Here is a 27778-nt window from a genome sequence, read left to right as displayed (position 1 = left end):
CCCGCATCGGGCTCACCACAGGAAGCCTGCGTCTATTTTGCCTGTGTCTCTGTTCTCTCTTTCTGTCTCTCATGAACAAATAAATAAAATCTTAAAAAAAAAAAAAAGAAATTATTGGGGTAAATCCTTCTATGCAATGAGTTGGCTTGGAGTCAAGGGCAGAGGTAGAAGCATGGGTGTCTCTGAGAATTGGGCACTTTTTGCCCTTCTTCATCATTTGAATCTTGATCCATATCTTCCATATCTTGCACTCAGGGGTCCTGATCTAGCTTGGGAAGGAGACTACTTGGCCTTGTACTGTTTCTCAACTGCCTCATCAGGTTGACTCCATTTCAACCTCCTTACTCTCCTCAAACTTCTTCTAGCACTCCTGAATGAGGATTTGGGCCCCCAGCTCCTCCAGGGTGGTGAGGGAGAAAAGTTCAAGTCTACGGTTTCAACTACCACAAAATCAGGGTGATTGATATGATGACCTGCAAATGGACACCTGGTCCTTCTCTTCCTCTTCCTTCTTTTCTTCTCTTGGAACTTGACCCACTTGAGTGAGTAAGAAACCTGGTCCAAACCTCTCTCCTTTTTTTTTTTTTTCTTTTTTTTTTTTTTTTGAGCTTTGCAAACAAGCCTTTGAGAGGGAATTAAGACTTGGTATAGTATTCCACCAGCTTGGTGAAATAGTTGAAAAGTTGTGCTGCAAGCAGAGGAAGTCAAACTGGTAGCTGTGCTGCTTTTTGTAGATCAGCTGTGTCAGAAAGCAGTGTCCATTCCTGGCAACCGACTTCAGTCATCAGCTTCATCACATGTGGGTCAAAGACTGAGATGGAAGTTGATGCTGTGAATGAGGGGCATGCTTTGGTGAAGTCAAACTCAAGAGAAGACTCCTTGGTCATGATGGTCTCCTGGATCACCTAGGCTTAGGCCTTCTGAGGCAGTTCCTACTGGGTGGCTGCTGCTGCTGCTGCTGTTGCTGCTGCTGCCACTGCATGACCTTGGGGATGGTGGCTGTGGGCTTCAGAACCTTTTCCTCCTTGAATTCACTGACCTAGTGATAATGGTAGGCATGGTAATAAGGGTCATTGGGGTTCAGGAAGTTGAAGTGAGAGTTGTTGATCTCATTCTGTTGTATCCTAGCTTCAAATTTAGGTCTGATTCTGTTCATAAGTTTGTCAGTTGCTGTCCATGATATTCCTGACCTTTGGAGAAGGGTAAATGATCCCCACCACTGGTTTGGAAGGGGTGGAATGCTCCTTCGAAGATGCTTCCTCTGTTTGCAGTCTCGGCTCTGTGGCTGTGGCAATGGTGGGAACACTCTCTTACATGGGTCTGGCCTATATGACTGCAACACTCAGAGCTGCCCAAGAGTCCATGAGCGGTGCTGCATGCATCAAGACAGGCTCCCTGCACCAACAGAGGATGTTGTGTATGTGTTTAAGTGTGTGTCTGTATGTGTTTCCTTTTAAGAGTTTGTGCCATTGGTTTTAAGCTATTTGATCCCACTGTGGCTTAATGTAGTTTTCTTCATGTTTCCTATTCTTTTTGTGTTTTTTACTTATTTGTAAGTTTATTTCATCAGATTTGCAAATTATTTTGCCATATTTGTTTCAAGTATCTTCTTTAACCCCATTTCTTTCTTTTCTTAAAGGAACTCCAAATTGATCCATATGAGAGTGTTTGAAGTTGTGACTCAATTCATTGACGCTGTATTAATTAATTAATTAATTAATCATTTTATTTATTTATTTTCAGGTTCCATTTTAGTTTCTATTTTTACATTTTAAAATAATTTTCTCCTATAACATAGACTCTGTAGTTAATCTCATATAATGTACCTTTTACTTTAGTATGTATCCCCTAAAGATAAGGTTTATTTCCTATATAAATTAAAATAATCATTTTGAAAAAAAGAATTAACAATAGCTTGATGAAATTATCTAGTAGCCAGTCCACAATAAAATTTCAGAATGTCTCCTAAAGTCATCTTTATCCTGACAAGAATTCAAATTAAGTTATGTTTTACAATTAATTGTTATCTTTTTTGTATTTTTCATCTTAAATATTGCAGGCTGTGTTATTTTTTGAGGGGATATTTATTTTTTAATTTATCTTTACTTAAGTTTTTATTTTAATTCCATTATAGTTAACATGCAGCGTTATATTAGTTTCATGTGTACAATATAGTGATTCAGAATTCTATACATTACTCAGTCTTCATTAAGATAAGGGTATTCTTAATTCCCTTCACCTATTTCATTCATCCACCACATTCTAGTATGGTAGATACTGTATTTTTTTCTATAGAATTTTGATGTGGGACTTCTTTGTTGCTCCTTATTCCTTTTAACATGCTCAATAGTTCCTGTTTCTTGATATGAAATAGATACTTTAATAATAATTGAAATGCATTTTCATAATCATTGTAATAGTCTTGTTTACTAATCCTATCATTTAGGTCATTTCTAGGCCAGATTTGATTGATTTGCTATTCACCTCATTATGGGTCATATCTTTTTGGGGGGTGTCAGTGGTAGGTCATATCTTTATCATAATAATTACCCCAAATTCCTATTCCATGGAAAGGCCATAGGTGTAACACAATTTCAAAGATCAGAGACTTAATAACACTTAAAATGTTCCAAATTATTTTTATGCAGCATGTGTAATATTGAAATTTAATGGTTATTAATTAATAACCATTAATGAATTAATTAATAACCTTAATGAAACCTAAGTTTTGATTCTCCTAACTTTTCATGTAGGAATCTCCTTGGGTATTCCATGTAAATTGAGTTGAACATGGTCCAAAGGAATTATGAAATCTTGCAGACAAAAATTTTGCTTTCTCTTAAACATTATAGTTGCAGAAAATAAACACACACATACACACACAATCCTTGAATAGAAAATTATAACCTAAACTCACTTAAATAGCCATATATCCAAGATACATATTAGCAAACAGAATACAAAACATAAATATTATGCATATTTACCATGTGTTATTTATTCCAGAAATACAAAGATGATTCAGTATTAGGAAATCCATGAATATAACTGCCATAATGATAAGGTCAAGAGAGAAAAATCTCATGATTAACCACATTAATGTTGAAAGGAATTCAAAGTTAAAACTATCTTTGTCTAAAATCAATCAACTAAGGAGAAAAAGGAAACCTCTTACTTTGTGGATGCGAATGCAAACTGGTATAGTCACTGTGGAAAAGAGTATGGAGCTTCCTCAAAAAATTAAAAATAGAATTACCCTACAATCCAGTATTTGCAGTACTATGTATTTACTCTCCAAATATAAAAATACTAATTCATAGAGATACATGCACTCTTATGTTTACAACAGCATTATGTATAGTAGCTAAGATATAGAAGCAGCCCAAGTCCATTGACAGATGAATGGGTAAAGAAGAGGTGGTATATATAATGGAATATTATTCAGGCAAAAAAATGAAATTTTGACATTTGCAGCAATGTAGATGGAGCTAGAGACTGTTAATTGGCTGAGTGAAACAAGTCAAAGAAAGACAAATACCATATGCTTTCACTCAAATGCAGCATTCAAGAAACAAAACAAATGGGCAAAGAAAAAAAAAAGGTGAAAGAGAAACCAAGAAATAGACTCAACTCTAGAGAACAAGCTGATGGTTATCAGAGGGAAGTAGGTAGGGAATGAAATAGGTGATGGGAGTTAAGAGTACATAAATCATTATAAAAAAATTTTAAAAATCAAATTAAATCAATAAATTAGAAATTAAAGTTTGAGTAAAAACTTTAAAATACACATACTTAAGTACAAAAACCATCATTCTATTTAAAAGGGAAACTAGAGATAATACTAGAGATAGTATTACTAAGTCAAAGCTGTTTATTGTACTCACCATCAGTGATTTAGAGATATTAGCTAATATAATTAAGGAGGAGAAAGGAATCAGATGATATATATTAGAAAGGGAAGAGTGAAATTATCTCTGGTTTTATGGATTGTAGAGATTAGGTGGAAGTCTATGACATGCTCAAGCACATCTTTATGAGATTAGGAATGAGAAAATTTTAGATAAAGGGAAGGGTGGGACTAGAAAAAAATGAAGTAAGAAATGAATAGAAAGCAGGGTTAGGGAGACCATTTGCAAACTGAAGTATTGGGGGATGGTAAGAGAGATACCCTTTGAACCTAATTAGTAATGTTTTTTTTTTTCATCTAAATTCACTAGACTTTCTTAATGATATCTATAAAACCAGTCAGCAGTGCTACCTTAAATCAAGTTGTAATAAAATTCATTGAGAAAGGAAAATATTGATTTTCACATATACAACCTTCCCTTTTTAAGAAGAGGGTTCATATTTGAGAGCAAATGGAAGTGTATCTGGAATCAGAATGTGTAAATCTCCTATCAAAAGATATCTGAAAAATATCATTGAAGAATCTTTAGTTTGGGAAGACTATGAACTTCAGTAGGTTGAGAAGATTTTTTTTTCTTTCATTTTAGCACATCTTGAACATTTAATGACGGTAATAAACTGAGTCTTTAGTCTTGCCATGCAAAACATTTCTTTGATTCGAAGAGTATTTGAGAAAGCTTCTTGTATTTTAGGGGAAAAATTAATGCTACAGTTAATGAAACCTAAGTTTTGATTCTCCTAACTTTTCATGTAGGAATCTCCTTGGGTATTCCATGTAAATTGAGTTGAACATAGTCCAAAGGAATTATGAAATCTTGTAGACAAAAACTTTGCTTTCTCTTAAATATTATAGTTGCAGAAAATAAACACACACATACACATACACACATAACAGTAGGATGTATTATTCTTTCATAAAGCAAATATTATGATTGCCTTGGGACACAAATTGTGAAAACTTCACTCATATTTAAAATTTTTGACAACATCCATATTTTAAAAATTCTAATCTTGGAATTTGGGGAGTAAAAGGTTCATCTTTCATTCATTTTTATTGCTTTAAGATTCAATTTTAGAGGGATCCCTGGGTGGTGCAGCGGTTTGGCGCCTGCCTTTGGCCCAGGGCGCGATCCTGGAGACCCGGGATCGAATCCCACTTCGGGCTCCCGGTGCATGGAGCCTGCTTCTCCCTCTGCCTGTGTCTCTGCCTCTCTCTCTCTTTCTCTCTCTGTGACTATCATAAATAAATAAAAAATAAAAATTAAAAAAAAGATTCAATTTTAGAGATTGAATTAAATATTACAAGACATGCTTTACCTTATTTAGGGAAATACATTTATTTAGTTAAAACAGTTAAGATTATTGTTTAATTCTTGATATATTTGTATTTGAAACTTACTTCCTGAGCACAATGTATTATTCTTATCTCTGTTTCTACTCTTCCAAGGTGAGAAAAGTCATATGAGTATTATGAAGGAAAATGAATAACTGCTCTATGGTTTGCCATACAAATTTGAAGATCAAACAATAGTAAACAGACTTCTAAAGAATCTTGGTGCATGTCATTTAAAAAATATTTATGATTGCCTATCAACCAAAACATGACATTATAAAAATATAAAGAACATTCATGCATCAATCCTTCAATTACATGAAATCGTATCAATTATTTCAGATCTTTTTCACTGAGAACCAAACATTATGGAAAAACTAAGTCCCCAATATTCTATCAACATATTTTCTAAATCTCTTCTCAGGGGAAACAATTCTAAATTTGGTGTTTATGATTCCCATAATGATATGTCCTCTTAAATCACATTTAATATTGCTTTTCACATTCTTGAAATATATGTTAATTTAGAAAACCACTGCATCACTGATGCACATGGCTGACCTAGAGATTACTGAATAAGTTCATAATTGAGAAAAAATTTTTTCCTCAAATATCATGTTCTTGTGTATATATTTTTAACTTGCATATATCTTCAATGTAGCATGTAACTTATTAAACTCTCCATTTCCATTACTACTTGATTGATTGATTGATTGATGATTCATGAGAGACACAGAAGCAGAGAGGGAGGCTGGGACACAGGCAGAGGGAGAATTCTGCAGGCTCCACGCAGGGAGCCCCATATGGGACTCCATCCCAGGACTCCAGGATCAAGCCCTGGGCGGAAGGCAGGCGCTCAACCGCTGAGCCACCCAGGTGGCCCAACTATTTGATGTATTTATACTATCTTATTCTATTCAACATATAAATCACAGTATGTTCAAATATTGAGGAATGAAATTTTACCCTTTCTTCAAGGTTGCCTGTAAAGTGTATAAATGTGTGCAACCTTTCTTTATTGGCATCACTCAAGTACTCATTTTCAAAAGTTAAAAGAAAATCTCAAATTCCATCCATAGAACACAAAATGTCACTGATAAGATAAATTCTTACATAATTAGCAGCCAAGAGCAATGAAAGAGAATGCATATAACTCAGTCTTTTATATATTTTTTAATATTGTCTATCTTTGTTTCTGTGAACTATAGTTTAATCACAGGGCTTACTAGTGTTAAATATTCGTTATTTTAAGTTTTTGAATGAATTATGTGTAATTATTAAGGTAAATGCAACCAAATTAACATCTGACTCATATATTTGAAGAAGAAAAACACTTTAATTCCAATTATTTCTCTATGAATGTAGTTTCACTCTATTATGAACAAAAAAAAATGCAGCTTGTGCTTGGGTTTTACTGCCTTGAGAGTTACATAGCTTTGATCAGTGGATCAATTTGAAAATAATGCAATTCATATTTTTTTAGATCTCTGATTATTTTGAGTTAGCACAAATGTTGATATACGATCAAATAACGTACTAAATATGTAAACACACCTATATATTTTGAACAGGTTTCAAACAAGAACAGCTTTACATCTAGAAGTTTCTTTATTAATTTCCACATCCTTTTTCATTTCTCCAGCACTGACTCATGTTTTAATCTTCACTGTGATAGTATATCATGAGAGTAATGGTGAAAGTTTCCTAGTGCCAGACATCTAGTCAGTGTCTCCAAGAACAGTTGTTCGGAAAAGTGCCAGTTTGTAATGGAGTTAATAATATAAGACAATAAAGTGGGCTTTTCACAAAACTAAATGACTTCAATTAAGCAGAGGAACATTTTTTATATGTACTGAGAATATGACCTTTGCATTTTTATTATGCTGTTTTTTAAAGAAATTGTAGTAAATATTAATGGTAATAGATATAAACAATATTTTTTATTTGAGAAATTTGCATGACAATTTATTGCATTTTTTTTTACAATAAAGTATTTTGGTTAAAAAATGAAATATAAATGCAACCAAACAGTAACAGAAAAAAATAATGTTTTAACTGACAAAAGCAGCCTACCACACTGACTGGATGGTTTTGATATGTCAATATAGGCTTATCAATTTTAACAAATGTACCATCCTGGTGGGGAGAAATGTTGATAATACATGAGGGTGGCTATGCATGTGTGTGAGCAGGAGGTCATGGGAGAATTGTGCCTCTCAATTTTGCTGTGAACTTGAAACTGCTCTTTAAAAAGTAGCCTTGGGGTGCCTGGGTGATTCAGTTGCTTAAGTGTCTGCCTTTGGCTCAGGTATTGATCTTGGGGTCCTGGGATCGAGCCCCACATTGGGTCCCTTCTCAGTGGGAAGCCTGCTTTTCCCTCTCCCTCTGCCCCTTCTCCTCCCTCTCCCCCTTGCTTGTGCTCTCTCTCTCTCAAAATAAATAAAGGTTTAAAAAAATAGCCTTAAAAACAAATTTAAAAATTACTGATCAACATAGTCTTAATAGTTTCCTAAGCTTAACTTTAGGCAAATTTCTTCCTGCCTTTAGACTTATGATCACCTTCAAAGAATCCAACCAGCCCAACCAAAGAAGTCCCTCCTTTCTTTTCTTGGAGCAGTTGCTTTAGAAAACTTGTAACTGCGAATTTCCTCTCTGCCTCTTGAGATGTAAATCTTTTTTTTTTTTTTTTCCCCAAAAAATTTCTTAGCAGTTTTACAGCCCAGGACTACCTTTCTCCAGGACCTGGAAACCATCCCTTTGAAATGTCACCATCAAGGATGCTAGTTAGCTTTTCTCTCTCCTAGTTTCTGTGGAGAATAGGAGCCCGACCTCAGTAAGCATCTTGTCCAGAGTTGTAAAACTACCTCCTCTCATGAAAAGAGAAGAAAGTTTATGTTTCCTATGGGTAAGTCCAATAAGCCAACACAGATGGCCACTTTTTTTTTAATTTTTATTAATTTATGATAGTCACAGAGAGAGAGAGAGAGGCAGAGACATAGGCAGAGGGAGAAGCAGGCTCCATGCACTGGGAGCCCGACATGGGATTCGATCCCGGGTCTCCAGGATCACGCCCTGGGCCAAAGGCAGGCGCCAAACCGCTGCACCACCCAGGGATCCCTACCACCCACCTTTTGAAAAAGGAGTTAAGACTGTGTTATATTCTCTCTTCACTGTTGCAAGAGCGTCCAATAAAACTTTCTTTACCCATTTACTGTGTCTAGGGTAATTTTTGCTTTAACAAAATTTAGTGTCATTTGTGTTTTATGAAATGATAGTTTCAAGAACTGTAGGGTAGAAAATATAAGTGAATAATACTGATTAGAAATAAACTATATTAGTGTAGTCATTTCTTTTACTTTCTTCAAAATGTCCTTAAGCATGGATCTATCCAAGTTTTAATTCTAAAACTAAATATAATAGCTTAAAAGGGTTGGACTAACAAAAATTCTTCTTTACTTCACTGTGATTGAAGTACAGCAATTGTGTTCATTTCAATACTTCTGATTTAATGTGTAATCATCGGAATTTGCCCTGCATATAAAGGAAATACCTCAGACGAAAAATCAATAATAGCAGTTTTGAAAATAATTTTCTATTGATGAGATTCTGCTTCCAGAATAAGACTTAGCCCACAATTTGAAACTTTATAGTAACATGAAAACAGTTCACAATTACTGTAATTTAGAATTTAACTCACATTCAAATTGAAATGGGTGGGAAAATAAAACCCTGTATGAAACTGTTTTCACTGTATGTGTTTTGAAGAATCTTTTAAAATGTAAAATCAACATTGCTATTCTAGTCACAGCAAAGCACTTTCCCAAATGTCATATTAAGCTCATTACTGGGAGAATGACAAGGCTTTCTAATGTGATTGTTATTTTCTCATAATAAAGGCAAAAATTGCCAGTGCTTCTGAACTTAAAATAAGATGTGATTGGAGTTGGATGAATTAGTTCTGATGAATATGTATATCAAATGGTTATATTTAAAAAGATATATCTGTATGCTTTGTTTCCATTCAAACCTATATTTGGCAGACTAAACTTTTACTTAGAATATCCTCATTATCAACTTTCTTGATATCAAAGGTGCTTCAGAGTTACATTTCTAAGAAAAGGTTGATACAATATTTGTTACAAATTAAACATGCTTTGGCTGTCTTTTTCAAGTCTTTGTTGTCTATTTTTATAATATTCATACTCTTCATCACTCTGTTTTATATTCATTGGTTTGCTTTTGGCATACTATAATGTGTTTTTCTCTTTGCTTTAATAAAATGGTTGTTAGGAAAAGAAAATTGATGGGGGTTTCTTGAAAAATTTTAGCTATATAAAACACAATTTCAATTATTTATTTGTTTATTTATTTATTTATTTATTTATTTATTTATTTCAGAGAGAGAGAGAGAGAGCATAGAGGGAGAGTGGGAGGGAGAAGCAGACTCCCTGATGAGCAGAGAGCCCATGATGGGATCCCCTGAGATCATGACCCGAGCCAAAGGCAGACCTTAACCAATTGAGCCACCCAGCTGCCCCCAGAATTCCAGTTTTTAAAGTAAATTATAACAGACTATTTATTACAGACATTCATTATTATCTCTCAGAGAAATCCACAACTGTTAGGCTTATGATATACAAATTTCTTATCTTAAGAGATTTTGTTATTGATACGTGTGAATAGTTTTAGGCATATGATATGTTATTGATAGGTGTGAATAGACAAATGATATAACCAAACTCAAGTAGGGAGAATATTTGAAAAAAATAGAACTATTTTAGTCTAGATTAGATTTTCCAAGATATATCTTTGCATGCAATTTTAATTTCTTAATGATTATCAAATGGAAACTTAACATTTTCTCTTCCTTATACTCCACTTCATTTTGAAATTATTCTATTTTTTCTTTTTTCTCCATTTCACTGAAAATGACCTTGCTTAAGTTGTTAAATTGAAATGGCATTTTTCATTTTTCATTTTCCTTGGCTTCTTCAGAACATTCCAAACATTTGACCAACCTCTGCCTCTACAAATGCTCTCTGAATTCAATTCCTCACAATATAGACCACAGTTATTTCTCATACTTTACCAGTTTATCCTAAATTATATCCTTCACCAAGCCAAAATCTTCTACCAGAAATGAATGCCGAAATTCCTTATGGTTTGGTCTTAGGGCATTTTTTATTTTCTACTCATACTCTTCTCTTTCCCCCTAGTTCAGTTGATCCCAAGCATAGCTGACATCAGAATCACCTTGGAAAAATTTCAAATCTGCATATTTTTGAGACACTTCCTCACAAATTTACTAGTACGATGACAATGTGGACTGTTTCCATAGCTCTTGGGGCGGATGACAAAGGCAGAGTCTTGCTAAAGCAATACAATATCCTGGCTCTGGCTTTTAGACTTTCAGAAATGATTGAGGAAGGAAATCATGCCCAGAATTCTACCTGGCTCATGATAAACACTTTGAACTTCAAAGTGAACTTTACCATGTCTTGGTGTCATAATGTGATCGTTAAAAAATTACAGTTTTCTTCACTGAAATGATATTCTATTGAATCTGAGCATTGTACACCCACATGCACATGTTCATTATTGCTATAGAAAAAGCTTCAATAATATTATTCTTTGTTGTATGTATGCTGAGTGAAAGATCATGTTTACATTTGTGCATTGAGCAAAACATCTTCCTTAATAAGGATTATTCATAGATTTTTCTAAGATGTGTACTATTTATCTTTTCAGATATTTCTATCTCTGTGTGAGTGCATCTTGATAATACTAGTACACATTTGTGATAAAGTTATTAGGAGGGGTTTCTTCATCCCACCCTGGACCAGGGGCTGGCATATAACGAACAAGTGACATATCTGTGTTAGAAAAATCACTTTGGGCAGCCCTGGTGGTGCAGCGGTTTAGCACTGCCTGCAGGCTAGGGCATGATCCTGGAGACCTGGGATCGAGTCCCACGTTGGGCTCCCTGCGTGGAGCCTGCTTCTCCCTCTGCCTGTGTCTCTGCCTCTCTGCCTGCCTGTCTGCCTTTCTCTCTTTCAATAAACAAACAAATTAATTAATTTAAAAAAAAAAGAAAAATCACCTTGATGAAGATATTCATATTGTTAACAATAGAAGACAATGACGGAAAAGAAATCTACTTTTACTTAGGGAGTGCAAACTCAATTCACACATATAAAATACTCCTGTAGTCAGAACATTCTCTTTATCACACTACCAGCTGTGGTATGGGATCCTTATTCACTTGATCAATGTGAGCTAAATATCACTCTTTGGTCTTTGTCATCTTATCATCTTATTAATCAGAGAGAAAACTTCATCTTATATATCTTTTTTCAGCATTCCTATTTTTCAGATAATGACACTTGAAATATTTTTTCAATTACTGTGGCCATTACCACATCAGTCAATTTCTCAAAATTTGATAAGTCTATTATGGGACCTCTAGGGATGACATAATTAGGTGGTGGGTGGGTATGCCACTTATAATGACTCTACACCACTATTAATATTTCCTTGATATTTGGATTTTTAATGGATGATATTATAAGGAATTTCTAGTTACTCACTTTTTAAATAATGTCCATCATCAGGTCCCAGTGCCTGAAGCTAGCACACTGGGCTAAAACTAATTGGGATGCAATTCACATCAATAAATGCAGTCTGATAGAAAATTATGTTGTTTCTTCCTTTCTTGATAATTGTACAAATGAGTTTATGCATTCACTTAGGTAAGCCCAGCTTCTGGTTTTTAATACTAGAGATATTTACAATTCAAGCTAGAGACATAAGGGTCAAAGAGAAAGTAAAAGCATGGATACTGCAAAAAGTTACCGTGCTTAAAGAGAAAATTGGCAGTGAAGCTCTATCAAGATAGTAAAGACATGAGGGGTCAAATTTACAGAGACAGAGAACTGTAGGGGTCTAATATCCACATTCTGTGATGTTCTCCCCCAGTGCATTTGCTAATCCCTCAGCTTTGCCATCAAGAGACCTTGAGGCAAGTAGAAGGGACAGCTAAGGGGCTAGTCACTAAGTAGAGCTTTTGCACTGATTGAGGAACATGAGACTTTAAAAATATCCACAGAGGACTGTTCTTCTCAAAAAACCTAGATTTCAGGTAAAACCCCAGAAAGGCTATACATTAAAATTAAAATCAAATTAGTTCTGTCCTCTTCAAAAGTAAATTCTCACAAGAATCAATGCAATTATCCTTTTTAAAATTTTTAACTTTTTAAAAGATTTTATTTATTTATTCATGAGAAACACACAGAGAGAGGCAGAGACACAGGCAGAGGGAGAAGCAGGCTCCATGCAAGGAGCCCGATGTGGGTCTTGATCCCAGGATTCTGGGAGCTTAACCACTGAGCTACCTAGGCGTCCCAGCAATTATTCTTTAGATATAAGAAATCTGATCCTATTACAATTATCTGTAGAATAATGTTAATTCCTCTTTGCAGAAAGATACCATCAAGAAGTTCTATTTTAGGGATCCCTGGGTGGCGCAGTGGTTTGGCGCCTGCCTTTGGCCCAGGGCGCGATCCTGGAGACCCGGGATCGAATCCCACGTCGGGCTCCCGGTGCATGGAGCCTGCTTCTCCCTCTGCCTGTGTCTCTGCCTCTCTCTCTCTCTCTGTGACTATCAAAGAAGTTCTATTTTTTATATGTAATTCCAATCATTCAATTAAAAAAATCCGTCTGATAAACAGAACCAGATGACAAAAACTCAAGATGTTGTCAATAACTGAATGTCCGATAAACACTGAAAACCATTTCTTACAATTGTAATATACATTAGGCTTTATTCTTTTCAAAGAGATTTCCTTCGATTTTCCTTCATCCACACAACAGTGCTGTGAGGTAGGTGGGCCAGACAACAGATTAGAACCAGAAGTGATCAATGTATGGTAGTTGTCAAATGTGATCTCTGAAATAATTTGTGATTGTATCTTAAGAAGGAGAAAAACTACTCCCTAAAATCTGTAGTCCACATTATTCAAAAGAAATTTTAGAAAATAAAAAGAATTTTCGAAAGGAAAAATCATAAGATTTAAGAAATAAACAGATTAGGGTGCCTGGTGGCTCAGTAGGTTAAGTATCTGACTCTTGATTTCAGCTCAGGTCATGATTCAGGGTCATGGGATTGAGCCCAGCTTCAGACTCTGTGCTCAGGATGGGAGTTTCCTTGTCTCTCTCCATCTGCTCCTCCCCTTCATTGTGCACTATCTCTCTCTTAAATAAATAAATAAATAAATAAATAAATAAATAAATAAATAAATAAATCTTAGCGAAATTAGGAAAAAAAGAAATAAATAGATTAATACTATTCAAGACACAGCAGTAGATAGTAATAAAGCCTCAGAAAAAGGGTCAAAAATATCTAGACTAATCATAAAGAGACAAAGAATGTATGAAATGTGTAAAAGAGAGGAGTTATCCAACAAACTGTTAAAAAAAAAAAAAGAGAAAAGCTTAGCATCTGTCCATGTAAGTGGAGTCCCAAAATGAGAGAAGAGACTATGACAGAGGTGCTGTTTTAAGAAAAAAAAATGAATAAATACATTTTGGAAATATGATGTACATGCAGACTTAGTCCATATTAAAAACTGCAAATAGATTTTTAAAAAAAGAAAAATTAGACATATCAGAGGAAAAAACAAAACAAAACCATAAAACCCAGAGGAAAAGTTAAAAGCAAGAGGAGAAAATATATCATCATCAAAAGAGCAAAGAGAAAACTACAATCAAATTGTCAGTAGAAGTATGGAAAATCAGATAATGACGGCCATCAAATGCTGAACACTAGAATCCTATTCTCAATAAAACTACTTTCAAAAATGAAATTGAAATAAATAATATTCAGACTAAATTTTATTTTAACACCAACTGGCCATTATAAAAACAACTGAAGAACGACTTCTTGATACTGAAGTTTTGTTAAAAATATTTATTTACTTATTTATGATAGACACAGAGAGAGAGAGGCAGAGACACAGGAGGAGGGAGAAGCAGGCTCCATGCAGGGAGCCCGATGCGGAACTCAATCCCGGGGCTCCAGGATCATGCCCTGGGCCAAAGGAAGGCGTTAAACCACTGAGCCACCCAGGGATCCCTGCAGAATGGTTTTGAATGGAGAACAGCAAATGAAGGAAGGAATGCAGAATATACAAAGTGCTAACTATGTGTGTGAATCTAAATAAGTACTAATTTACTAAATAAATACTACAATTATTTGGTTTTTGAGGTTTAATATGCTTATTATGGAAAAATGGCAACTTTCATTCAACTATTTAAATTTTGGACCTTAGAAATACAATTATAATTCCCATTTTAATAACTTTCTCGGGATCCCTGGGTGGCGCAGCGGTTTGGCGCCTGCCTTTGGCCTAGGGTGCGATCCTGGAGACCTGGGATCGAATCCCACATCGGGCTCCCAGTGCATGGAGCCTGCTTCTCCCTCTGCCTGTGTCTCTGCCTCTCTCTCTCTCTCTTTCTCTCTCTCTCTGTGACTATCATAAATAAAAAAAAAAATAACTTTCTCTGCTAATTATAATATCTCATTTTTCATTCAGTTTTGATGAAATGATTACTTTTATTATTTTGTTTCATATTTTCCTGCTTTTTTGCCTACCTCCTTTTTTTTAAACCATTTTATTTAGGTGTGGATGTCAAAAAATATCTGTACGTAATTAGTGTGCACAACTTCATGAGTTTGGAGCTAAGTGTATACAGCTGTGAAACCATCACCCAAATCTGTGCCCTAAACATATGCATCACTTCCAAAAGTTTTCTCTCACCCTCTTTCTTTATTGTTGTTGTTCTTGTTATTATTAATTTGTGGTAAGAACACAAGATTTCTTGTGTTGTTTGACAAACACCCACTTTGTCAACTTTTTATGTATACAATAGAGTATTGTTAACTAAGGGCACTATTCTGTATAACATATCTCTAGGATTTATCTTGCATAACTGAAAGTTAGTACCCGTTGTTTCATAACCCCTTATTTCCTCTTCCCTCAAATCCTGGTAACCACCATTCTGCTATCTGCTTCTGAGTCTATTAAATTCCTCATATAAATTATACCATGTAGTATTTTTACTTGTCTGTCTGGCTTATTTTGCTAATATAATATCCTCCGAGTTCATCTAGGTTATTATAAATGACTTAATTTACTTCTTTTTAAAGGCTAAATAATATTCCATTCTATGTATATATCAGATTTTTAAATCAACTCATCCATTGATGAATATTTAGGTTGATTTCATGTCTGGGCTATTGTGAATAGTGCTGTAATAAATATGGAAGTGTAGACATCTGTTTAAGATGCTGATTTCAATCTCTTTGAATATAAAACTAGAAATGGAATTTCTGGATTGAATGGTAGTACTGTTTTTAATTTTCTTTTTTTTAAGATTTTATTTATTCATGAGAGAGAGAGAGAGACTGAGAGAGGTGGAGACAGGCAGACGGAGAAGCAGGCTCCATGCAGGGAGCCTGATGTGGGACTTGATCCCGGAACTCCGGGATCATGCCCTGGGCCGAAGGCAGGAACTAAACCGCTGAGCCACCCAGGATCTCTGTTTTTAATTTTCTAAAGAACTTTTATACTGTTTTCATAGTGGTTATACCATTTACATTTTTTACCAACAATGTACAAGGATCCCCTTTTCTCCACATCCTAGCCAATCATTTAAATCTATATATATTAGTTATACTATCGGGTGTGAAGTGGCATCTTATTGTGGTTTCATTTTCAGTTCCATGATGATTAGTGATGGTGAGTACTTTTTCATGTACCTCTTGGCCATTTGTTGGTCTTTCTTATAAAAATGTCTATCCAGGACTTCCACCCATTTCTTTTAAATTGGGTTATTTATGTTTTTGCTATTGAGTTATAGAAGTTCTTTATATATTTTGAATATTACCTCTTTATAAAATGTATGATTTGCAAATACTTTCTCTCATCCCACAGGCTGCCTTTTCCTCTTTTAGACTGATTTCTTTGCAGTGCAGAAGCTTTTTACTTTGATATGATCCTGACTGTCCTGCTTGTCCTTTGCTTTTTTTGCCTGTTTTGGTATCATATCCAATAAATCAATGCCAAAAGCAATGTCAGATTCCTCTGCCTTTTCTTCTAGGAATCTTATGGTCTCAAGTTTTATGTTTAAATCTTTAATGCATTTTCAGTTAATTTTTGTGTATGTTGTAAGAAAAGGGGATACTTTCTTTCTTTTGCAAGTGGATATCCAGTTTTCTCAAAATCATTTACTTACCCAGTTGTATATCTTCATATTGCTTTTGAAGATCAGTTTACCATATATCTGTGGGTTTATTTCTGGGCTCTCTATTCTTTTCTATTGGTTTATATGTCTGATTTAATACCAGTATCATATTGGCTTTTTTGTTTTGTTTTGTTTAAAAACGTTATTTATCTGAGATAGATCGAGAATGAGAGAGATTACAGAAGAGGGAGAAGCAGACTCACTGCTAAGGGAGAGCTCAAAGGGCTTGATCCCAGGACTCCAAGATCATGACCTGAACCAAAGGCAGATGCTTAGCTGACTGAGCCACCCAGGCACCCCAGTACCTACTGTTTTGCTTTCTGTAGCTTTGTAATGTATTTAGAAACAAGGAAGTATGATAACCTTCTTTTTGATAACTTCATTTTTCTTACATGAAATTACTTTGGCTACTCAATATCTTTTGTTTTCCATAGAATTTTAGGATTGTTTTCTATTGTCATAAAAATACCATTGGAATTTTGACAGGGGTTACATTAAGTCTGTGAGTCACATCAAATCATATGGACATTTTAACAATATTAATTCTTCCAAATCATGAACATAAGATGTTTTTCCATTTATTTCTGGATGCTTTAATTTCTTTCTTCAATGTTTTATATTTTTCAGGATATTTTTCAGCCTTTTTTTTTTTGTAAAGATTTTATTTATTTATTTATTCATGAGAGACACAGAGAGAGAGAGAGGCAGAGACACAGGTAGAGGGAGAAGCAGGCTCTATGGAGGGAGCCTGATGTGGGACTCGATCCCGGGTCTCCAGGATCAGGCCCTGGGCTGAAGGCGGCGCTAAACTGCTGAGCCACCTGGGCTGTCCCATTTTTCAGCCTTAACCAAGGTTGGTTAAGTTTATTCCTATTTTTTCCATGCTATTATAAATAGGATTGATTTCTTAATATTATTTTTAACTAGTTCATTATGAATGAATAAAAATGCACTCATTTTATGGTGATTTTATATCCTAAAACTTTACTGAATTTTTATTAGTTCTAAAAATGTGTGTGCACATGTGTGTGTGTGTGTGTGTGTGTGTGTATGAAGTCATTAGGATTTTCTACATATAAGAACATGTCATCTGCAAACAAATAATTTTACTTCTTTCTATTTTGGATTTTTTTTTTTTTTGTTTAGTTTTCATTTCTTTGTTTTTGTCTGATTGTTCTGGCTAGAATTTCTAGTACTATGTTGAAAAAGCAGTAGTAGCAAGATTAGGTAAAAGAACAACCTAAGCCAAAAATTAGCAGAAGAAAGGAGATTAGATAAAGATTAGAACAGAATAGAAAAACTATGGGAAAAGTGGATAATTATTTTTGAAAAGATAAAATCAACAAACACTTAACTTTACCAACCAACAAAGAGAAGACACTAATAAACAAAATGAAAAATAAAGTTAGATATTAAAGAAATATCACAGGAAAAAAAGTTATAACAACCTATTATAAAAAGTTATATGCTCAGCAACTGAATATCCTAGAAGAAATGAGCAATTTCTTAGAAACATAACCTGCCAAAACTGAATCAAGAAGAAATAGAAAGCCTGAACAGACTGATAATAAATAGAGACTGAGTCACTAATTAAAAGTCTCCAAAGAAAGCCCACAACCAGATGGCTTAACAGGTGAATTTTACCAAAGATGTTTTTTTTTTTAAAGTAACACTTCTGAAGTTATCCAGAAAAATAGAGGAAGGAGCACTTATACATTTTATAAGGCCAGACTCAGCTTGATACCAAATCCTTCAAGCCACAAAAAGACATGGAGAATAGCTAAATATATATTACTAAATTAAATAAGTCAATCTAAAAAGGATACATACTTTATGATCCCAACTATATTACATTCTAGAAAAGGTAAAATTAAGGAGATAGTAAAAATATCAAAATACGGTTGCCAGGGGTTGGGGTGGACAGTGTTCAAGGGCAATATAAATACATGGTATGAAAACAGAGTACTTTAGGGTGGTGAAAATACTTTGTATGATACCATAATGAGGAGAACATGTCATTACATAGTTGTTCAAACCCATAGAATGTATACAATCAAGAGTGATCACTGATATAAACCACTGCCTTTGAATTATTATGATTTATTAATACAGATTCATCAGTCAAAACAAATGTACCACTCAGGTGAGTGATATTGACAATAGGTGAGATATATGCACAGAAATGGGGTATTTAGGAAATCACTGTACCTTCCCATCAATTATATTGTGAACTTAAAACTGCTCTGAAAAAAAAAGTCTAAAACACACACACACACACACACACACACACAAGGAATTAGGTATAGATGAAAGAGACCTCAACACAATAAAAGTCATTTAAGAAAAGTCCATAGCTAGTGCCACATTCAATGGTGAGAAATTGAAAGCTTTCCAACTGAGATATAGATGCCTCATAATCTTTGATGGGATACCACATATTCTTAATTACACTCTGTTGCATGTTGGATATTTTTAAATCTCTATATATAACTATTCCTCTTTTTATCTGAGCTTTAGTTATTTAGATATAGTTTGATCCTGTTGGGTATTGCAGAACAATTCTAAGTATTCCCTCCTACTCTAGTAAGACTTTATTAGTACTTCTCACATGATATATGACTGATTGATCAGACAGGCCCTGTTCCCAGGCCTGTGCAGTACAGGAACTATTCCCTATAATTCGTAGTAAATCCTGGCACTATTTATATTTTGATATAGATAATTCTATGGGACAGTCCTGTGCATTGTAGGATATTAAGCAGCAACATTGCCCACTGTGGGCTAAATATCAGTACACCATCCCAGCCGTGACAACCCAAACTGTCTCCAGACATTGACAAATGCTCCCTGCAAGATAAACTATTCTTAGTTAAGAACAACTGCTTTAATTCTCCCTGATACCCAGGCATGTATAGTTTCCTCCCATGAATGCACAAACTACCATTCTACTGAATGATTAGGTGATCTCTTCTGCAAATGTCCAGGGTTCTTTTTTCATGTAGCTCTCATATCAGAATCAGAGATTTTTCCTATGATCTCTAGGTACCTTGGACTCCCCCTACCCTTAACTTCATCTCCTTAACTTAGGGAGTATGCTGCTCTCTGTCTCCATTTCTTCTCCATATCCCACAACCTAATAAGCTGGGACAATTGCAACATTCACCTTGTTTCCTATCCCCTCCCCAAATGTCTCAGGAACATTGTCCTTTGTTGCCAGGTAACCACTGTGTCAAAAAGTTCGTGTCATGTATTTTGTTTTGTTTGTTCTTCTTGTTTTCAGCTAGGAAGGCAAATCTGATGTCTTTTACTTCATGGAGGTCAGAAGTGGAAGTTCCTCAACACATAGGACTTGTTTTTTTAATACAAAATTAATGAGTTCAGGGATCCATATACACTTTGAAAGTTTTAATTTTTAGTAGGCTCTATGAAGTCAGAGCCTTCATGTATATTATCTCTAGAATAAGTACAGAAGGCTCAGTAATGGACATCCAAAGATATCGGGTCTTAATTCCTGGAACCAATACGTGTTACTTTATGAGGAAAACATATCCTTGCAGATGTGACTAAATTAAGCATCTTGACATGGACAAATTAATCTAGACTATTTGAATCGGTCCTAAGTCCAATTACAAGTATCCTTACAAGAAAGAAGCAGGAGAAGATTTCATACACAGAAGAGAAGAAGGCAATATGACCATGGTGCAAAATTTAGGGTGATGTGGCCACAAATCAAGGAATGCCAACAGCCACCACAACCTGGAAGAGCAAGGAATAAATTATCTACAGTCTCCAGAGGGAGCAAAGCCTTGCTGGCACCTTGATTTCAGCTTAGTGAAATTGATTTCAGGGTCTGGCTTCCAGAGCTGAGAGAGAATAAATTTCTGTTGCTTAAACCATCAAGTTTAGTTACCTTACACAGTAACTAATAAATAACAAAAATATGCAAAACAAACACATGGAACGACTCATCTGTTGAAAAGAATAAAAGATGAGAGAAATAAATGTGAAACACATAGTAAGATCAAGACTTTAAATTCAAATACATAAGCAGCCTGTTTCCTGAATAAAACATGAGTTTTCAGTTTTTCCCCATGCTTGCTATTGACAAGTTCTGGGAAAAAAACTACTGAAGATATCAACTCTTCATTCTGTGAGATCCTTTTTGAAATGCTGGCCCTTCTAATCCTGGTTACCTCAGCAACCTTCTAATGATTAATATATAAACATATATGTACATACATTGGTTTCATTAATGCATTTTCCAGTAATCAAGTATGAAAGTTGTAAATTTTATTATTTAGGAGAAAATTCTCTTCAATGAAAGCATTCAAATGGAAGTTGACTCATTATATATTCCTTTAAATTCATTAATAATCTAAATAAATGTATAGTATGACAATCAAGACTAATATACAAATATAAGTTACCAAGATTACTACTTCCATTTATTCCAGAAATATAACTCATCCAAACCCCATTATTTTAAAAAGAAAGTTATTTTTCATAGAAAAATTTTGAGTTAATGGAGACCAAGAGAATTATCCAAAGAATTAATAAATGAATCTCTAGGCATATACTTGAAATAGAAAGAGCGGGTGAGTTTCAAGATTATCCACAGATTTAATCCTTTTTAAAATGAAAACCTAAAAAAACAATGAAAGCCTATGAAGCCAAGATATGCTATAAACCAAAAGATAATTTTAATTGTCAACAAATAAGTGGAACAATATAATTAGTAACTTAGTAACTAACTGCACAATTGGCTCATAACAATATATTGAAATTAAGATATGCAAAATATTTATACTTGCATTATCCTATTATAAAAGTTAATCATATGTTTATTTGAAGTCTGTTAACTTTATGGCCTTTTAATATTCAGAAATAATCCACTTGTAATGTTATTTAAATCTCAGTTTTATGCTGTCATGGTTTATCTTCCAGGAGTTTATTAAAGAAATAGCGAAACAAATAATGCCTCTTATTATTAGCCCTACCATATGAAGATTTAGAAGTGGTCCCACTTTTGTAAAAGGTAGTTAAGTAGTGGGGAAAACAGTCATTTTGTTTTTGAGTTAATGTGATTAAAAATAAATCCTGAATCAACTTAGTTATTACCTTCTCCATAATATGCTGTTTCTTAGTCTTTCAGGTAAACTTATCCTCTCTTTTCCATATGTTTTGTGATATTTTATTTGTAATTTTGTAATACAAATTATTATTTATATTACATATCATTTCTTTCTGTTTATTTCCCCAATATACCATGAATGGTCAAATCCAGAAACTATAACTTCACAGTACTTTTGTTTTCAAAACTAAAGGTTTCACTGAAGTCATCTCTAGTGGACAGATACACAGAGTAAATTTCTCACATTAAATTGAAATAATCTCTGCAGAACGGTTAAACCTTTCATCAGACAATTTTTAAATTTAGATAAAATTTTTCATGTACAAACACCATTCATTTCACTGTCTTTTCTTTCTTCTTCAATTGCAGAATCAAAAAGCTACATCATAATGAACTGTTGTAACTGTTTCTTCATTGAATGAGGGCAGAAATTTTATCTATTTATCATTTTGTTCTGAGATTCTAGAATACCATGCAGAAATAGTTACCCAGTTTTCAAATTCATATGTGGATACTTTACTCCATTCTTGTTCTCAAGCAATATGGATGAATGCAGAGCAAATCCTTAAAAAGGTTCCTCTCTTTTAAGAATTCCTTGACCACTCTCCCTTTGAGAGACATTGTATTTCTCTAGGCATAATGATAAGGCAATTAATAACTGCCTGTGGCATTAAGATAGAATGTCAATTTCAATTTGCAAGTAGAAATAAGACATATACAGACATTTATTTAGTTTAAAAGACTTAACATTTATATTATCCAACGAGTTAATTCATACTCTATGTCAGTGACCAAATTGTTCATTTACTAGTTATTTATGCTGTGAAACTGTGATTGAAGGATTTTAGTTTATAACATGCATGATTCTTATACTCTATAAATTTATAATATGTCCTATCAGCAAAAATATCCAATGTTAATTATCTCTGTAGTAAAGCTTTCTTCACATGATCACAAACCAAAGAAAAAACTGTTGATAAAACAATTTACATTGTTTTGATATTCAATCCAGGATCATTGGAATATGTTTTATGTAATTTTACTCATTCATATGTGGAAAAAGTTATAATTTAGCCATATCAAAAATACGTCTTATTCTAATAAAGGCAATAAAAATTGGCATTAAAAAACTCTCCATAATGGTAAAAGAATTGGTATGCCATGAATTCCTTTTTCGACTGAAAAATATCCAGATATAGTGGCTTATTTTTGTTTTCTTGGTAAGAGAATTTTGGAAAAATAATATGAAATTGTGAAACACATGAAATATGTTGAGTGGTGCATCCAACATTGCAATAGAATAATAGAAAGAATAGATATTAAAAAACAAAACAAAATAGGACTAAAGATGTAAACATTCAGGGATCCCTGGGTGACGCAGCGGTTCGGCGCCTGCCTTTGGCCCAGGGCGCGATCCTGGAGATCCGGGATCGAATCCCACGTCGGGCTCCCGGTGCATGGAGCCTGCTTCTCCCTCTGCCTGTGTCTCTGCCTCTCTCTCTCTCTCTGTGTGTGTGTGACTATCATAAATAAATAAAAATTAAAAAAAAAAAAGATGTAAACATTCAAAGACTCATTTTTTTTGCCAGTTTTTTTTTTTTTCATCTGTATGGTCCCATGAAGACAATGTTATTATCTATTTGTAGGTTTCAGTAATTTTCTTAAGATTTTAAGATAATTTTTAAAAATCTAAGTCAATTTCAGCTAGTCTTTTCCTTTACCTTAAATGAGTCTCTAAGTGTATTTAACATCATCATAACTGAGAGATACATGTATAATGACAATGTGTTTATATATCAGTGTCTTTACTCTTTGACATAACCTGTGAAATGTCATTTAAAAATGTCTACCATGTATTATTTATAATAGCATGCACATTTTTCAGATTGTGCTTGCCTAACTGTTAAATGCTCAATGAGTAAGAAAAGAAGTTAAAAATGGAATTTTTCATTCAAATTTTGTAGTACTGTCAAAGCTAGACAGAAAACATTTTGCATTTAAAAATAAATAAAAACAAAATATTTCATGTTTAAAATTGTGACATTTGTGTTTTGAACAGTTTAAAAAATAATTTTTATCTTTATAAGAGTTTTCTCCCCAAAGAGGACATATAAATATAAGAAGTGATTATTTTAATTGAATTACTTTTAATATTCTTATCCAGGAATTAAAGCTATCATTTTTTTTTAATTTTTAGAGATTTAGTTTATTTATTTGAGAGAGAGAGAGAGAGAGAGAAAGTAGGAGCAGGGAAAGTGCAAAAGAGAGAGAAGCAGACTCCTGGCTGACCAGAGAGCCCAACATAGGGCTGCATCCCAGAACCCTGAGATCATGACCCCAGCTGAACACTTAACTGACTGAGCCACCCATGTGCCCTAAACTACGTTTGTACAAGACTTTTTTGAGAATTCATTTTGAGTTATATAATTAAGAATTATATTGAGATTAAGAATGATATTGATGGGATGATTGGGTGGCTCAGGGGTTTGCCTGTCTGTCTTTGGCTCAGGGCATGATCCAGGATCCCGGGATTGAGTCCCGCACTGGGGTCCCAAGAGGGATCCTGCATCTCCCTCTGCCTTTGTCTCTGCCTCTCTCTCTCTCTCTGTATGCCTTGAATGAATGAATGAATGAATGAATAAATAATAAATAATAAATAAATAAATAAATAAATAAATAAATAAATAAATAAATAAAATATAAAAAAAATTTAAAGTGAAAGTGATAATGGACATACTATCAGAATGATAGCCTAAGCACAAGGTAAATCTGATGATTTGTTTTGAAAGTTTCATATGTTACTATATGATTTATTTTCAAATCACCTGTGGGCAGACCTCTACCATTTTCCCTTTTTTATAGAGATTATTACATTTTTAAAAATAATGAATTACCCATATGTGTCTAATGCAACAATATCAAATAATTATTTATATTTTTTAGGACTTCTTTGTGCCAGGTAAAATGGTATAGATTGTCCCAATTAATCCACAACATTCAAAATGCTATGCTATAGAAATTTTAGGGTATATTACTATATCCATTTCAGAGGTAAAGAAGTTAAGAGTTTAAAACTGTGACTTGAGCAAAATCCCAGTGGTGTTATCTGATAAACTTCAAAATTCAAAATAAGGTCAGCTAACCTCTACTGACCTGAACCTTTCCACTTTGCTAATCTGCATAATAAAAAGATGCTTATAAAATTCTGACAAATGGGAAATAAATAAACAGACAGTAAGGGAATGCATACTTCAACTGATATATGTGATATATAATGTTGGCAACTTTTTTTCTGATTTCTATTTTTATATTTGGTACTCATGACAACAGGATAAAATTAAGGTTTATTATCATTATTTTGGATTATTTCAATATATCTTATTATGAAATCATATAAAACTTCAAGAGACTGATAAAAGAAGACAAAATAAGTATAGAACAAAATGTTGCATCCAAGTAACTGTATGTAGGATAAACAAAGTAGAATGAGTAAATGGGGAGCAGGAAGTCCCGTTTTAAAAAAAGATCCTTGTTTGATATTTGAGTATTTGAGCAGGAGTCCCAAATGATCTGAGGAGGCAAGTCATATGGATGTTGGAGATGAGCAATCCAAACACAGGTATCAATACTGTGAAGGCTGGGAGGGGCAATCTGAGGATGATGGTGGAATTACAGGACGAAGATGAAATAAAGTTGGACAGAGAAGGATGAGTAGAGGTAGATAAAAAAAAAAAAAAAAAGGTGTGGGGCAGCCCGGGTGGCTCAGCGGTTTAGCGCCGCCTGGAGATCCAAGATCAAGTCCCACGTCAGGCTCCCTGCATGGAGCTTGCTTCTCCCTCTGCCTCTCCCTCTCTCTCTCTTCCTGTCTCATGAATAAATAAATAAAATCTTTTTTTTTTTAAAGGTGTGTCTAGAAGAATTGTGGTAAGATAAGAAAAGTAGACTTTTGGGATGCCTGGGTGGCTCAGTAGTTGAGCTTCTGCCTTCGACTCAGGTCATGATCCCAGGGTCCTGGGATCACTTCCTGTATCAGGCTCCCTGCTAGGAGCCTGTTTCTCCCTATGTCTCGGCCTCGCTCTCTGTGTCTTTAATGAATAAATAAATACAATCTCTAAAACAAAAAAGAAAAGTAGACTTTTTATTTATTTACTTTTGGAGTGCAACAGGAAGTCTTTGTAGGGACTTGACTCAGGAAGGATCTTTTATATTTAAATAAGATCATTTTGGGAATTATCTATTTGGGGCAAGCATAAAAACAGGGGAAGCATTTCCATTTAGAGGATATAGAAATAGTCCAAGTCAGAAATGAGGCTCATTTGGGCTGAGGTGGTGATGAAGTATTCAGATTCTGCATATAAATCAAAGATAGAGACAGCTGTAATCACAGATACATTGGGTGGGATACGTATAATGAGATTGGTAAAGAATGACTCCTGAGATCTAGAGCTCAGCAAGTGGAAGAATTAAATTTAGAGCTAATCTGCAAAACCTAGATTAAAAAAAAAATCTTAAAACCTTTTTGCTCCCTTAGAAGGATTATCTCTGATTACTTTCATTCAAATTTCCAACTTTCTCTGGAGTAAAACTAACTGAATAAGTAAACTTAGAGCTATGGGAGTTGAACTTCTATTTAGCTATAAGATGCATGAATTTTAGTCTTTCTTTATTAATAGACAAGCAGTTATATAAAATCCTTTTTATCCTGTGAAATTTTCTTTTGGGTTAAATAAAAACCTCAAAGAAGTTTTTCGAAGTTTGGTTAATCAGAGGAATAACTGAAGTGCATTTTAAAGTGATCATGGTAAAAGGAGATACCTGGAAAATGTTTGAACAAGCTGAAGTCCTGTCCTTGGACCAGGTTTGAAATACACTTCTTTCTTGTAGTAAGAATTCTAAAGAGAGTTTTGCACTTGGATAAGCTTGCTGTGACCTTTGTAATTTTAGAATTGCCAATTATGATATAATTAAATGCTTTCATTTTCAAGTAGATTTAGGAGTACTTGAGAGACATTTCTGACCTGAGAAAACAAGCACTTAAGTCTGTTTCTTTCATAGGCTTATGTGAGGCTGATATCCTAGTAGTGACAACACAGTAGCAATTACTGCAAATATTTTCTTAACCATCTGTTGATAACTATTTGTTTCAATTTAATATAAAGAAAACAAAAAAAATTGTTATAGTACATTTGCTATTATTGCTAGACTCAAATATTGGAGTTATTGCACACTTTGAAAATGTGTGATTCAAATTAAAAAAAAAAATACTTGGACCCCAAATTCAAAACACAGTCATAGAATTACAATTCAGGGAAGGCAAAATAGAGGAATTTTCTATGCTGATGATCTTAACTCGATGATAGATTGTATCAGAGCAAGGAGGAGGAATAATTGCTCTTTTGATGTGTATTTTAGCTTACTTTATGTTTCATTACATTTAATACCTTTGTCCCGGGATCCCTGGGTGGCGCAGCGGTTTGGCGCCTGCCTTTGGCCCAGGGCGCGATCCTGGAGACCTGGGATCGAATCCCACGTCGGGCTCCCGGTGCATGGAGCCTGCTTCTCCCTCTGCCTATGTCTCTGCCTCTCTCTCTCTCTCTCTCTCTCTCTCTCTGTGTGACTATCATAAATAAATAAAAATTAAAAAAAAATACCTTTGTCCTTAATATATTTTATAATCTCTTCCTTTAATTTAGCTTAATCTACTTTCATATCATTTTTTAAATTTTAAAATGTTTAGTTTTTGTTTACTTTCAATGTAAATTATATTTTCATTTCCTTCTGTTTTCTCAGCTGATTTTATATACTTATTTCTATTATTTGTTTATTTTTCTCATTTTGTATAAGTTAAGATATATCTATATACATGTCTTTCATGTTTTCAGCCTCTATCTAATTAGGTTTCCAACAATTCTCATATTCTATAAAGTAAAATTTTATTTTTTAAAAATTTTCATTCATTTATGATAGGCACACAGTGAGAGAGAGAGAGAGAGGCAGAGACACAGGCAGAGGGAGAAGCAGGCTCCATGCATCGGGAGCCTGACGTGGGATTCGATCCCGGGTCTCCAGGATCGCGCCCTGGGCCAAAGGCAGGCGCTAAACCACTG

At 34.2% G+C, this 27778-nt stretch overlaps 1 protein-coding gene and 1 pseudogene across 1 annotated transcript in view; both read right to left on the bottom strand.

Moving 5' to 3' along the window:
- LOC140626765 (uncharacterized) overlaps positions 1-27778 on the bottom strand; it is a 441573-nt gene that overhangs the window by 250152 nt on the left and 163643 nt on the right. The window lies entirely within an intron of this gene.
- On the bottom strand, positions 130-10747 carry LOC140626736 (splicing factor 3A subunit 1 pseudogene; annotated as a pseudogene).

This window comes from Canis lupus, chromosome 38, assembly GCF_048164855.1.
Source record: "Canis lupus baileyi chromosome 38, mCanLup2.hap1, whole genome shotgun sequence".
In the NCBI taxonomy this organism is placed as follows: domain Eukaryota; kingdom Metazoa; phylum Chordata; class Mammalia; order Carnivora; family Canidae; genus Canis; species Canis lupus.
Note: the sequence above shows the minus strand (reverse complement) of the source record. Positions and strands in the feature narration are given on the sequence as shown.